The sequence below is a fragment of the Orycteropus afer genome, unplaced genomic scaffold (genome assembly GCF_000298275.1).
Source record: "Orycteropus afer afer isolate SDZICR_OR568_19922 unplaced genomic scaffold, OryAfe1.0 scaffold00575, whole genome shotgun sequence".
NCBI classification, from domain to species: Eukaryota; Metazoa; Chordata; class Mammalia; order Tubulidentata; family Orycteropodidae; genus Orycteropus; species Orycteropus afer.
In genome coordinates this window covers 562,995-576,961 of record NW_006922162.1, presented here as the reverse complement: position 1 = coordinate 576,961, position 13,967 = coordinate 562,995, and the positions used below count along the sequence as shown (strand labels likewise).

Below are 13,967 nucleotides of genomic sequence, written 5' to 3'. Positions count from 1 at the left end.
AAAGAAAAGATCTTCTAGGTCCTTCAGAGAGAACATAGTCCTGGTGACATGCTACATTAAAACTGCTAGCCTCCAGAACTGTGACACAGTAAATTTCCATTCTTGTATCCCATCTACTTTGTGCCTGTTACAGCTGCCCAAGGAGATGGATACATAGAGATAATCTTTTACATGGCCTAGGAATTCAGATTTGCTAAAAGATATTCTATGGAACCATTTAGAGACTCAGATCTGGACTTAAATACTATAAACAATTCAAGAAATTCAATTCAAAAATCATTACTTGTCATCTAGATACAAAAACCTGTGGAGCACCAGACGTGACTCAGAATGAGGCTCTATTCTCAGGAGTTTACCTGCTTCTGGTGGAGACAGGTGGGCATCTCAAAGCAGAGTTGAGGATTAGCTCTGCTGGAGACACAGGTGAGTCCCAAAAATATAGTTAAAGAGGAGCTGATAGATCCAGCTGCAGATTTGGGAAATGACCAGCATTTCACTGGATGGTCAGCGAAGGTGAAGCTTATTCCAGGCTGACGGAAGAGCAAAAGTACATGTAATGTTTTTTCTGAGTGTTGAAATATCCCAGTAAAGCTGCAATACAGGAAGGAAGACACAGAATATAGCAGGCAATAAGGGTGGGCAGTCAGCCACAGGGATCCAGTTGAGTAGAGGGAACTCAGGCACGCCCAAAGCAGCAGGGTGGGAGAACAGGAGAAAGGGGATTAAAAAGCCAGGGACCCAGACAGAGGAGCAGTCAGCTGCAGGGATCCAGGTGAGGAGAGGGAACTCAAGAATGCCCAATCAGCAGAGTGGGAGAGCAGGAGAAAGGGGATTAAAACACCCAGGAATCTGGACAGAGGAGGAGTCAGCTGCAGGGACCCAGGTAAGGGTGGTATGAGAGGTTTCCAACGGGAAGACAAACTTCTCTGTCAGTTTGTCCTACCATGATGACGTGTTGATGTGAGTTTTGAGGCTGAGCCACTGGTGTTTCAAACCCAGCAGGATGCACATTATGCATAGGTATCAGCTCAGCTTACAGACTGAGACAGTCTAGGAAGAAGGAAGAGGCCATCCCCTTCTCAAAGAATTGGTCAGGGAACTGAAAGTGAGGATGACAAAAATCCTCACAACTGGACCAATGAGCAGCATCACAATAAATGGAGAGAAGATTGAGGTTGTCAAGGAATTCACGTTGCTTGGTTCTACAATCGATGCCAATGGAAGCAGCAGTCAGGACATTAGATGATGTGTAGCATTGGAACAGTGAAGGAACTGTTTCAAGTGCTGAGGAGCAAGGATGTCTCCTTGGGGACTAAGGTGTGCCTGACACAAGCCATGATATTTCCAATCGTCTCGTATGCATGTGAGAGCTGGACAATGAATAAGGAAGACCAAAGAAGAGTTGATGCTTTTGAGTTGTGGTGCTGGTGAAGAATGCTAAAAGTACCATGGACTGCTAAAAGAACTAACAGATCTGTCCTGGAGGAAGTGCACCTGAAATGCTCCTTGGAAGCAAGAATGGCCAGACTTTTCATGATATCAGAAAGGACCATTCCCTGGAGAAGGATGTCATGCTTGGTAAGGTGGAGGGTCGACAAAAGAGGGGGAGGCCTTCAACGAGATGGATTGACACAGTGGCAGCAATGATGGGCTCAAGTATAGCAGGGATCATGGAGCTGGTGCAGGATGGGGCAGTGTTTCATTCTGCTGTGCATAGGGTCACTATGAGTCAGAGATGACTCGATGGCACCTAACAACAACAAGGGTGGGCTAAATCATGTCACAAAGCAGAGCTCCACAGTAGTGCCTGATCATAAGATTCTCCACATTGCTTCTTAAAAAGACTTTGAGTTTTTCTCTGGAGATTCTGATTCAGTAGGTCTAGTGTTGAGACAGCAACTATGGAATTTTAACAGAATTCTCAAGTGAGTCTATTGGTCAGATTCTCTTTAAAAAGCTCATAAGGACCTATTCCATAGACAGTGAGTACATTTTCATCCAGATACAGCCAATCAACATTTTTAGAGATTGAAATAAGAATTCTATCACTTCCTGATGGTGGTAGACAAAAAACAAATTTTTCAAATTTTCTCTGTCAGTTTTTGGAAGAAGATAGGCAATCCAGGTTCTTAAGAAGCAGTAAATAGGAAAAAAGATGGTATGGCTTCTAGCCTCAAGACCCTACCTGCTCCCTGTGTGACTGTGGGTAAGTGACTAACATTCTGGCCTCAGTTTCCACATCTGTAAAATGGAGATAATGATAGTACCTACCACATTGTTTCATTGTGATGATAAAATGAGTCAATCTATAGAAGATCTTCAGAAGGACCAATAGTGAACTCTATTTAAATAGTTTTAAATTAAAAACAGTCATCTCCTTTCCTGTTTAATAAACAGTCTGTCTCAGCACCTTCCTCAGAGCTCCCAACACCTCCTTTTTCCTCAGGCTGTAGATTAAGGGGTTCAACATGGGAGTAGTGATGGCATCAAACACAGAAAGATGCTGGTCCACCTCTAAGGGGAGAGAAAAACCTGGGTCAGTCATATAGATAATCATGGCTGGACCAAAGTATAGACTCACCACACTGAAGTGGGAGGAGCAGGTGGCTAGAGCTTTGTTCTTGCCCTCAGAGGAATTCATGTGGAGGACAGTGAGGAAGAAAAGGATGTAGGAGGTCAGGATGAGTCCGAAAGGGATAAGAAGGAAAATGATGCCTGACACCAACACTATCTTCTCATAGGTGGAAGTGTCTTCACAAGAGAGCTTGAGAAGGGCCATGACTTCACAAAAAAAAAAAAAAAATAGTGAATTTTCCTGGAGCCACAGGTAGAAAAGTGCATGGCATAAATAGTGTGCATCAAGGAAACAAGAATACCTCCTGCCCATGAGCTGACAGCCATTTGCACACAGACTCTGGGGGTCATGAAGACTGGATATCTCAGGGGGCTGCAGATGGCCATATAGCGGTCAAAGGCCATGAGAGTCAGGAGAACACACTCAGCCACTCCTAGCATCAAGTAAAGAAAGATTTGGACTCCGCAGCCAATGAGGGAGATACCTCTGTTTCCTGAGAAGAAGTCAGTGGTCACATTTGGGACGGTGGTGGAGATGAGTGTCAGATCCATGAGGGAGAGTTGGCTAAGCAGGAAGTACATGGGTGTGTGAAGGTGGACATCAGCCCAGATCAGCAAGGCCAGGACAGAGTTTCCAGTGATGGCGACCATGAGAACCAAAGGACAATGGCAACAAAAAATCCAGGATGCTGAGAATCAGAGAAGAGGCCCAGAAGAATGAAATCTGTGGTAGTGGATTTATTTTCTTGCCCCATGCCTTAGTGTACTGCTTGGATATGGAGGTTCATTGGCAAAAAAACAGAGTGAAACCTCCTTACCTCCTGTATATATGTGTTGCCAATTTGAACTTATTTCTGAATTTCAAGAGATTTATTGATCAAATCCAAATGTGCAGCAAGATAGTTCTAATGATTGTTTTTTGTCCACTGGTAATTATATACCAACAATAATGTTCAATAGAAACTGAGAATATTACTTGGACCACCAGTAGACTGCACTGTTTAGCACAATGTCTGAATCCTTCCATGTGGATTATAGCTGCAGGTTACATGTGTCTTAGGCTGGGTTCTCTAGAGGAGCAAAACCAGTAAGGCATATGTATAAGTATATAGAAAGACATTTATCTCAAGGAAATGGGTCACATAGTTGTGGAGGTTGGCAAGTCCCAAATCTATGAGTCAGGAACCCGGGAGTCACTAGAGTTATGTGGTTGTAAAGGCTCACATACTCAAAATCAGCAGGCCAGGCAGAAAGATGCTGATTTGCAAGAGCTAGCAAATCCCAAAATCTATAGGTCAAGTGGCAGATTTCTGGCTCATGTTCCAAGGACCAACAGTCAAATGATGGTGAATCAGATGCAAGATGGAGAGCAAGTGAGCTTTGCCAGAATATCCATTATTAGATGAAGGCCACACACCCCAAGGAAACTCCATGTTTAACTGATTGGCTCCTCACATCAGATCACAAAGTGGAGGATGAATGCATAACATTTGCCAAACCACTGAGAATCATGACCTAGGCAAGTTGACACATAACCTTAACCATCACAATATGTAAACCATGATCCATCTTGGGTGATATGGCTACCAGACAACATACATCTTTGTTCCAGTAAGCATGAAGTTCTCATGAGCAACCATAGCCTGGAATTCCTACATGAGTTCTGTTTCTTGATTCACCATCTAGAGGCATTCCTACAGGCCTGGTTGCCTGCACAGATGCCATTGTCAGCATGGCTGGGAAATTTCATAGCTCAACCTAGAATTAGCCAAAACTGTTAGCAAGAGGCCAAGATTTGTGCTCACTGCCCACAGGATCCAGCAGCTCAAATGATTAGTTCCACCTGTGTACTCAGAGTTCTGTCCTTCCACAATTCTCTGTCCTTATCGCCTATGTAGCTGATTCTCATTTTTTTAAGAAAATATTTCCAATATATTCCATGTCAAATCTTCTAAAATGTTTGTTTTATAACAGTTTAATCACATGTATGATAGCACTCCGAATTAAGATAAAGGAAGGAAAAATGAAGGCAAAAAATTTCTGATTCACAATTGGAAAAAAATATTAATGTTGGTATATTTCAATTGAAATGCTACTGGTTAATTTTTACCTCTTTCAATCAGTGTATAAATGTTTATGGAAAATTCTATAAATATCTAGGGGAAAAACTATTCAACTTTCTAGATTTTTTTGAACATACCCTCTAATAGCTATATAATTGGAATAACTCAGATTTAAAGCATCAAGATAATGCACCCAGAAGCTAATGATATGTTGCTGTTAGTGTTTCTACTGTTTGTTTAATAATAGAACAAAAGAAAGTAACTTAAAAGAGTGCTTGAATAATTTCTTTTAGAAGGATCAGCATAAGGCTGGTCCGTATGAGGCAGAGGTTAAAGATGTCCCAAATGTCCAACTTTTCCAAACTACTGTGCCACTCCCTCAACTCTGACATCAATGCCTCCTCCACTTCCCTCAGTACTCTCCCTCCTGTCTTAGGGTTCCATAATTCTCTGTAACATCTCACAGAACTCACAAACTCCTAAAGAAAGGCTCATGTGGTGGTGGTAGAATCTGGGAGGTTGGAAGGCTGGCAAGTCCCAAGTCCCTGGGTAGGTCTGGAGGATTCCCCCAACTCACATGGTTGCAGAGGCTGGTGAACCCAAATTGTTGTGTCAGATGACCAGCTGCTCTCTCAAGCCCAGGGGTGAGATGATGACTAACCAAATAGAGGACTGGAACAAAAGAGAGAACATTTCCAGAACATTCACATGTTGTTGTTGTTATGTGCCGTGGAGTCAGCCCCGACTCATAGCGACCCCTCCTTGGATTTCCGAGGCAGTATCACTACAGAAGTAGGATTGCCCATATACTCCTAAAGAAGTGACTTGAATCACACCCTCTAGCAAGGCAAGACTCAAGATACATCCCACCCTAAAAAGGCATAAAGACTAGGATTTACAATACATCGCAAAACGGAGGACAATGGCTAGAAGTGCCACACCAAGCAATTCACTGCACTACAATGAGTATTTTCCAGAGGATGGTCTTAAGTCTGTAAATCAAGTTTCTGATCTCCCCCTTTGATGTTGACATTGGCATATTAAGCAATTGGGAGACTCTGCCACTTGAAACAAAACTATTTAACTTTTTAATCTAGTTTTTCCTACACTGTTTTATCTGTTGAACCAATTTACCCCATTATGCATATTCACGCCCCTCTGAACTACACTCTACAATGAACACTATTTAAGAAATGCTGAATTAGACATAGGAAGAAGGAGGCTTAGTTCTAGAGTGCCCCAGCTCAACTCCAGTCCCTGGGAAATAGAAATTCTTAACTAAATGATCATCTGTTTTTCTGATTCACATTTCTCAGTCAAGGTTCTTGCATTTAAGTTTTGAGATAAATTGGTCTAGAGAGAGAAATTCCAACTTCTAATTTCATCTCACCTACTTTGGTCATGTCAAAAAGGACCATTCCCAGGAAGGCCTCCAATGAGATGGATTGATGTAGTGGCTGCAACAATGGGCTTGGGTATAGCAAGGACTGTGAGGCTGGCGCAGGACCAGGCAGTGTTTCATTCTGTTGCACATAGGGCTGCTATGAATCAGAGCCACCTTGACAGCACCAAACTAACACACACACATAAAAACATGGCTAAATAGCAAACCAAACAAACAAAAAGACCTATAAGGGGGAAAATGAAAAAGCAACACTTAGTAAACCAACTAACCAACTCTATTTAGTTTTGCATTAAATAGGAAATAAATGTTTTTCATATTTTAAATAATGAATGGAAAGCCCAAAACTCTACTCAATAAATGTAATGTTTATCATGAGAAATCTTTCGTGGGAAGAGCAGAAAAAAAAAAAGTGGTAACAGAAAGATATGAAGTTATTGGGAACAGAAAACAGAATATGGATAATGATAGACTAGCAAAGACAGGATGGGAGAGAAAGAATGGGTCACTTCCTCTGCTTCAATTTCACCTGAATAAGGTGTTCCCTGACCCTTAACTAAGAAAAGCCTGAAACCATCAACCGTATTCCCCAAGATTATTTCCTGTAACAGTCCTTCTATCGACCAGATAGAATACCAGAGAGTTGGTTGATAATTTTTCTCTAGTGTTTTCTCACTGCCTGTATATCCAGGAAAAGGTGGTCTCATGAAGGAAGGTTTTATCTGCTTTGTTCCCAGTTGGACTTGGAGGCCCTCAATCAATATGTGTAGAAAGAATGACCTGAACATCCACACTATGGAAGAGGAGATGATCAGGAAAGACAGAGGAAGAGAGGAGAAAGGATCCAGTGTTGATACAAAGATGAAGAACAAGCATACTCAGGTAGGAGGTGGATTTAGAGACAAAGAGGATAACAGCAGTGGAGGAGCAGGCAGAGAAATGTACCAGGACCAGCAGCAGTGCTCACTCATTCTGACCACAACATAGTGCTGCGGGCTTATGTGGGGTCCACTCTCTGCAGCTGCTGCTCATGTCAGAGATCCTCAGTATTTCTTTCCGCTCCCAGACCTTAAACCTCTGCCATTCACTCACAGTACTACAGCAACAGCAACTCCAGAAGAAGTACTCTGTCTTGGGGTGAAGTGGAGGTGCCAGAGCCAAGTCAGATGGATCTTAGCTGAAAGCAAAGAATACAAGAAAGATGTTTACTGAAGATGGTGGATTAGGCAGAAGGACTGCACAGACGCTCTTCAACAAAGAAAAGGGAAACCAATTAACACAGACACAGAAGATAATCTTGGACCCCGAGCCTTGAAGAGAAGGATACAAAAGTGGACTGAACCCCAACTAGCAGAAGAATTTGCATGAAAATACCAAAAAAGGAGACGCACGGAGCTGCAGTCTGGCAGCGGCCTGAGTGACCTTGACGGCACAGACGACAGGGCTTGGAGATTCCCGAGTGGTGGTAGGACCTAAGAATTAACCCAAAAATTCACCCTGCTAGCCAGGGACTGCACAGAAGACTGTGCATGGTGGCTGGGGAACAAACGGAAAAGGTGAAGAGAAAGGTGGGCTGAGCTGTGGACTTTTGCCAGTCCGGGGGATGCCGCCATTTTGTATCCAGCTAAAGTTTCTAGGCCTGGACACTGTGATCTCAGCCCTGCCAGGGTCTGTATCAGGTGATCGTTAGTCCAGCAGTTTCCTCTGAAGTTCTGGGTTCAGGGTCTAGACCAACACTGATCCCATGCTTTGTGTAGCCAGGAATGTGTAATTCAAGTGCCTTCTTGTCCTTTAAGAAAAGCTGGCAGTGTCCTTCAAACTTTGAGAGGCTGCTAGAATAAGCTAGGATGACTTGTTGGCACTTTTGTTGTTTCAAAGTGGCTAGGAACACAAAAAAAATTTCTTTAATTTGCAACTCTGTGAAATAGTTTTGGCTATATCTATGCATACATCGGTTTAACAATTTTGCCTGCATTGACCAATTATCAAGTGACCATCAGCAAAGCAGTTTCATCAGATTACACTGTGTGCATGTGGGTGTGTGTGACAGGCATCCTATTTGCTCCCCCTTGTCTCTGGGATCTGGCTCTTCACTTCTTTCTCCTGTGATCAGTCAACTTCCCATGACTTTGCCCTATGTTTCTTTGTAGTTGTCTCTATAGACGATAAGGATGTTTATGGCACCAAACACAACAGGTCTCACACACAGTTTCTATTTTTAATAGTCATACATATAAGCCAGTGACCATGAACTTATTTTTTCAATATTGAGCTACCTTGTATTGTGTACTAGTCCAGTCCTTGTCACCTCTTAGAGCTCTAAAATCTCCTGCATTTTTTCTTTACATGCTAAAGCAGATTCACAATGAAAATACTGGGCTCTTTGTGTGAAAAACAAACTCCAAAATCTGATGATCCTGGGGGAATAGGCACATAACCTCACCTTGGACACTTCTCACAATGAACAGAGCTTAAATACAGGACAAGGAGTTGAGTATTTTGTGTTCTCTGGAGAATATTGTACTGTGTCAGCCCAGTCCCTAGCACATAATTAGCCCAGGTCCAGGAGGCCAGCACAGCAAAAGTTCATCAGAAAAACAATCAGTATCTAGTAACGTGGAGTCCCCAGGTGGTACAAACAGTTGACATGTTTACCTGCTAACCATAAGTTTGGAGATTCAAGCTCACCCAGAGGCAACTCAGAAAAAAGCCTGGGTGATCTACTCGGGAAAAAATCAGCCATTGAAAACCCTGTGTAGCACAGAGTTTTACTCTGACAAATATGAAGTTGCCATGCGTGAAAACTGACTCAAAAATAACTGCTAGTAGTAGTATCTAATAATCTGTTCCCAGCCTTAAGTACTTGGTTCTGGAGTCAGCACATCATGGACCCCACAAAGGTGACCTGCAAAGGCTTGGTTTTTTTCTAGACTCAAGAGATAAAGGAAAATACAATTCATTAGCATGCACAACACTACAAATCATGCCCATCAAAAAGTTCCTAATTGACACGCTGACATGGGTAGGGGGAGGGATATACGGGAAGGGTATATGACCACCATGATAACATTGGGAAAAGAGAGGACACTGAACAGTGCACATAAGAGATAGACGACAGAGGTTAAAACTAACCAATGTGTCCACAATACCCCATTGCCATTAACACCAAACACTAGGCTATACAGATAAACACATAAACACCTGAGATGATCAGACAAGGATCAGTGAATAGAGGTATACTCTAGACCAAGGATAGACTCAGCTGAGGCTTATCTTGTACAGACACCAGTGATACAAAATACTTGCAGTCCTTACAGAAACAATATAAGACAGACACAGAGTAATCCCTCACAGACATCCCAACACTATGGAATAGAGCTAATACCTCAGGACCATAGTACTGGGGTATACCAGACTCAATTGGCACAACAAAATACATAAAAGCATTGCTCCACATCCTACATTGGTGAGTAGCGACTGGGGTCTTAAAAGCTTTCAAGCAGCCATCTAGGAGGCAGCTAATAGTCTCCTAGCATCAGAAGTGAAGAAGAACGCACAAAAAATAGGGGGGGGGGGGGGGCAATTTAGAAGCAATCAGCCCTAGGATATGATGGCCCTCGAGACCAGAAAAACCGGATAGTGCCTGGCTACCAATGCCAACCACTCAGGAAAGGATCAAATCTGGAGATCCTGGATAGAATGGGAGGGAAAACGTGGAACAAAATCCAAAAACTCAATAATGACCTGAATTACTGGTCAGATGAAATCTGGTGAAACTCCTAATACCATGGCCCTGAAATACATTCAGCGCCTGGAATATAACTCACCCCCAGGGGCAGGCTCTCAGTCCAATAGTTAACAAGATATACACGTAGACCACTCAACCCAGGATGTCGCACCCACACACTCAATGGTAATACATCCCTTAAAGCATGGTAATACATCCTTGGGACACCAAAGGACCAACATTCAACTGAGGAAATGCAGGACAAACAGGAGTGCATAATTATGACGGGCACAGGGAGAGTGTTGCAGGGTCAGGAAGGGAGGAGACTGGGTTAGGGTTGGATATGGCAAATGGGGAATGAAACTAAATGTACCTGTGACTTTGAATGTAAAACAAGCTCTTAAAATTTAAAAAAAAAAAAAAAAGTTCCTAATTGGAAGACTCTGTGGGTACCACCTACATCCAAGAAACAGGGTTATAGTGCAGAGCTGATGTTAGTTCTATTCAAAAAGAGTGCCAGATTCTGTAGGAGACTCAGAACCAACCTTGCCTAACCAGACTTGAGAGGAGGATAAACAAGGGGTGAAACCCTTGAATTAAGACCTAGTAATGAGGGGGAGTGTATAAGCAGAGAATGGAGACCAGGGACTATTGTGGAAATGGGCTTTCCAGACAGAATTGAAAGAAAACATGGCACTCTGGAGAGACCACAAGTTGCTCAGCTTCCCTGGAGGTCAAAGTAAATGGGAAGACTGGTGGTAAATGAGGCCAGTAAACCACCTGGGCCTTGCAGGCCAGGCACAGGGATTTATAATCTATCCTGTGGAGCCTGGGAAATCACTGACCAGGGCATGGTATTAGCCAACATTATCAGATATCAGAGCAACCACTCTAGCAGGAGTGTGGAGGACTGGGAGAAGTAAAGGAATATTGACCAGGAGGCGATTGCCAAAGTTCAGACAGAAAATGGTGAGGGTGGAAGTAGATCTATAGCAATGCACCTAGAGCTGGAGATGAGCAATAGCCATGTTTAGGTAGGAAATGATGAGGCTCCTGGGGAGCATGATAGCCTTCATAACCTGTAATCACCATGGAGTGGATTACCAGTCTCATCATGGAATAACTATATCCAGCTGCCCAGCCACTCAAAACCAGGCCTAGCCAAGTTGATACACAACCTAATTTACCACAGGGTCTATCTGCAGGCACTTTGCTAATGCTGACAAGCCTCAAGCTTCTGGAATAAGTGACATCACTGAGGGGTGTGGATGGTACAGAATACACTGGTGACACTGTCAGAGGCAGCGACAGAAAAATGAGTGTCTAGAAAATTTTTGTGCAGCATTTCAGCAGAAATTTATTGTTTGTTGTTTTTATAAAAGTATCTCAGTTGTTACTTATAACAAAAACATTTTTCATAAGCACAGCTTACATGTATAAGTATACCCACAAGGCTAAAATGCTATGCTAATTTACATTTTGAACCTTCTAATGTGCTGCAGTCAGGAGCTCTGGTAGCATAGTGCCTAAGGCACTTGACTGCTAATCAGAAGCCTGGCGGTTCAAACCTACCAGCCACTCCTCAGAAGGAAGGTGGGGCAATCTACTTCCATAGTGATACTGCCTTGGAAACCCAAGGAGGGGTCACTATGAGTCGGGTCTGACTCGACGGCACATAACAACAACAACAAGTGTGCTCCAGTCAGAGCTGTCATTAATACTTTAAATCAAGTGGTCTGCACGGGATACAAGCCCATCCTGTTATTTTTGTTATTGCCAGTGTTCTTATAGTCACTGATTTTGTCAAATTTTCTGTTGTTTTAGCTACAATATTGTGGTAAGTAGTATTTGTGAACAAATATCAGTAAGTTTTTAAAAAAAAAAATAAGTAGTAATTAAAGAAAAAGAAGATTTTTTAAAAAGGGGGGCTTCCATTCAGTTATTTATAATGTGTTTCAATGTAGGCAGATTTTACAAAACAATTTTGTTTTCGGTATTCATATATACCAAAAAAAAAGAAACTCACTGCCATCAAGTCAATTTCAACTCATAGCAACCCCCTTTGGGTCTCTGAGGCAGTAAATCTTTATGGAAATAGAGTGCTCAGTCTTCCTTCTGTGGAGTGACTGGTGGGTTTGAACCACCAACCTTCTGGTTAGCAGTCAAATGTCTTAAGCACTATCCCACTAGAGCTCTTTGTATTCCTATACTCTAAGAAATATTACATTTAAGCAATTTACAACTTTATTTATCACATATTATTCTGTTATTAAAATTGATAATAGTATTGATACAGTATTAAGGACTCTGTATGGTCTGGTACAGGAGAATGTCCATGAAGAGAGAAGTGACTTATAATTACACCGTGAGTTGCTTACTGCACTGGGTGACACCAACCCTAGTGATGCCACTGTCTAGAATCCCTCTATTCTCTTTCAGTTTTATCTGTAAGTTGAGTAATTCTTGTTTATGTTTATCTCTTTCTTCTAATACCTTCCTAAACACTGCCAGTGAAATTTAAAAAAAAAAAAAAAAAAACTTCTAACATTCTGTTTTGAAGCTTCTTTCTCTAGTTTGAGGAGGCATGAGTTCTGTCTCTCAAATTATCCCAGGTTACAATTCTACCAAATATTTTGTCACTCTACAGCATGGATTGCCTGATTTCCAGTCTGTGAAATTGGTTTCTACATTAACTACTCTCTTATTCATAAATCAATGCTATATATTTAGCCTTATATTGTAGAAATACCCCAGTTCAAAATATAAAAGCTGTATGAATTAGGATATGTAACAACAGCTGCTATAATAATTCCTTACTTCTCAGTGAATTAACATAATAAAAAGTTATTTCTCACTTGAATTCCATTACAAATCTCCTATTCATCATGTTGCCATTAAGAGGCCTGAGTCTCTTCTACCTTGTGGCTTTCCCATACATTAAAGCCTCAGGGTTAACTGCTGGCTCATCTGCACCCAGGTGACAGGTAAGAAGGAGTGACTGGTTGGATCAGAGGTTCTCAAGAGCAGCCCTAAAATGGCAAACATGACTTCTGCAGACATTGATCTCATTGGCCAGAACCCAGGCCATACATAGCTTCAGGGAACTTTAGCAAAAGTAATCTAACTGGTGCCCAGGAAGGAAAGAGAAGTTGTCTGGTAAGAAACAAGGTCATCTCCGCCATGGAGAATACTTATAAGAGGCTGGAAATCATAGCCTTGGAACTAATAAGCTTATAATGAAAACCTTCAGATATCAACTTTAAAATGTACAGGAAGATACATAGTTTTTTGAAATTTATTTTAATGTTTTATAAGAAGAAAAGATTCAAAACATTGCCCTGGCCTGTGTCTTATAGGAAAGATTGAGTTAGTCCACAGAGCAAAGCAATCTGTGGGTAGACATAATGCTAGAAGTTGTAGTAGGTGCTGATGAAGCTGAGTAAAATCAAAATTCAGCCTGCATCCTGTCTGTTACCTTTATTGGAGGCAGATAAGTAAACATGATAACTCACACATCCTCTCCAAGTTATCCCCCACCCTAGCTAGAAACAGGTGACTTGTTGTGTTTGTTGTTATGTGCTGTCGATTCAGACACGACTAACAGTGAACCCTCTTTGTGTTTCCGAGGCAGTATCACTATGGAAGTAGATTGACCAACCTTCTTTCCCAAGAAACTGGTGACTAGGTATGTTAAAAAGGAGCTCTGGTAGCATAGTGCCTAAGGCACTTGACTGCTAACCAGAAGGCTGGCAGTTCAAACTCACCAGCCACTCCTCAGAAGGAAGGTTGGGCAATCTACTTCCATATTGATACTGCCTGGTTAACCCAAGGAGGGGTCGCTATGAGTCGGGTCCAACTCGACAGCACATAACAAAAACAACAACAGGTATGTTAATGTGTTTCCTTACCTGTTCATTATTGTTCCCACTCAAGTTAAAGCAGATGGGCAGACATGATACTTCATTAATCAAAGCTCAGTCCACATCCTGTCTATTACCTCAGTTGGAGGCATATAAGTAAACATAATAACTTAGTTCCTTAAGATCTGAGTTGAATTAAAGGTCAATTCACATATCCCCTCCATGTTATCAACACTCATTGCTGATGTCAGATGGATCTTAGCTGAAAGCAAAGAATACAAGAAAGATGTTTACTGAAGATGGTGGATTAGGCAGAAGGACTGCACAGACGCTCTTCAACA

General features: G+C 42.0%; 1 pseudogene; it reads right to left on the bottom strand.

Annotated features, from left to right (window-relative positions):
* Positions 1-2,386: 2,386 nt before the first annotated feature.
* On the bottom strand, positions 2,387-3,329 carry LOC103210228 (annotated as a pseudogene).
* Between the last annotated feature and the right edge of the window lie 10,638 nt (positions 3,330-13,967).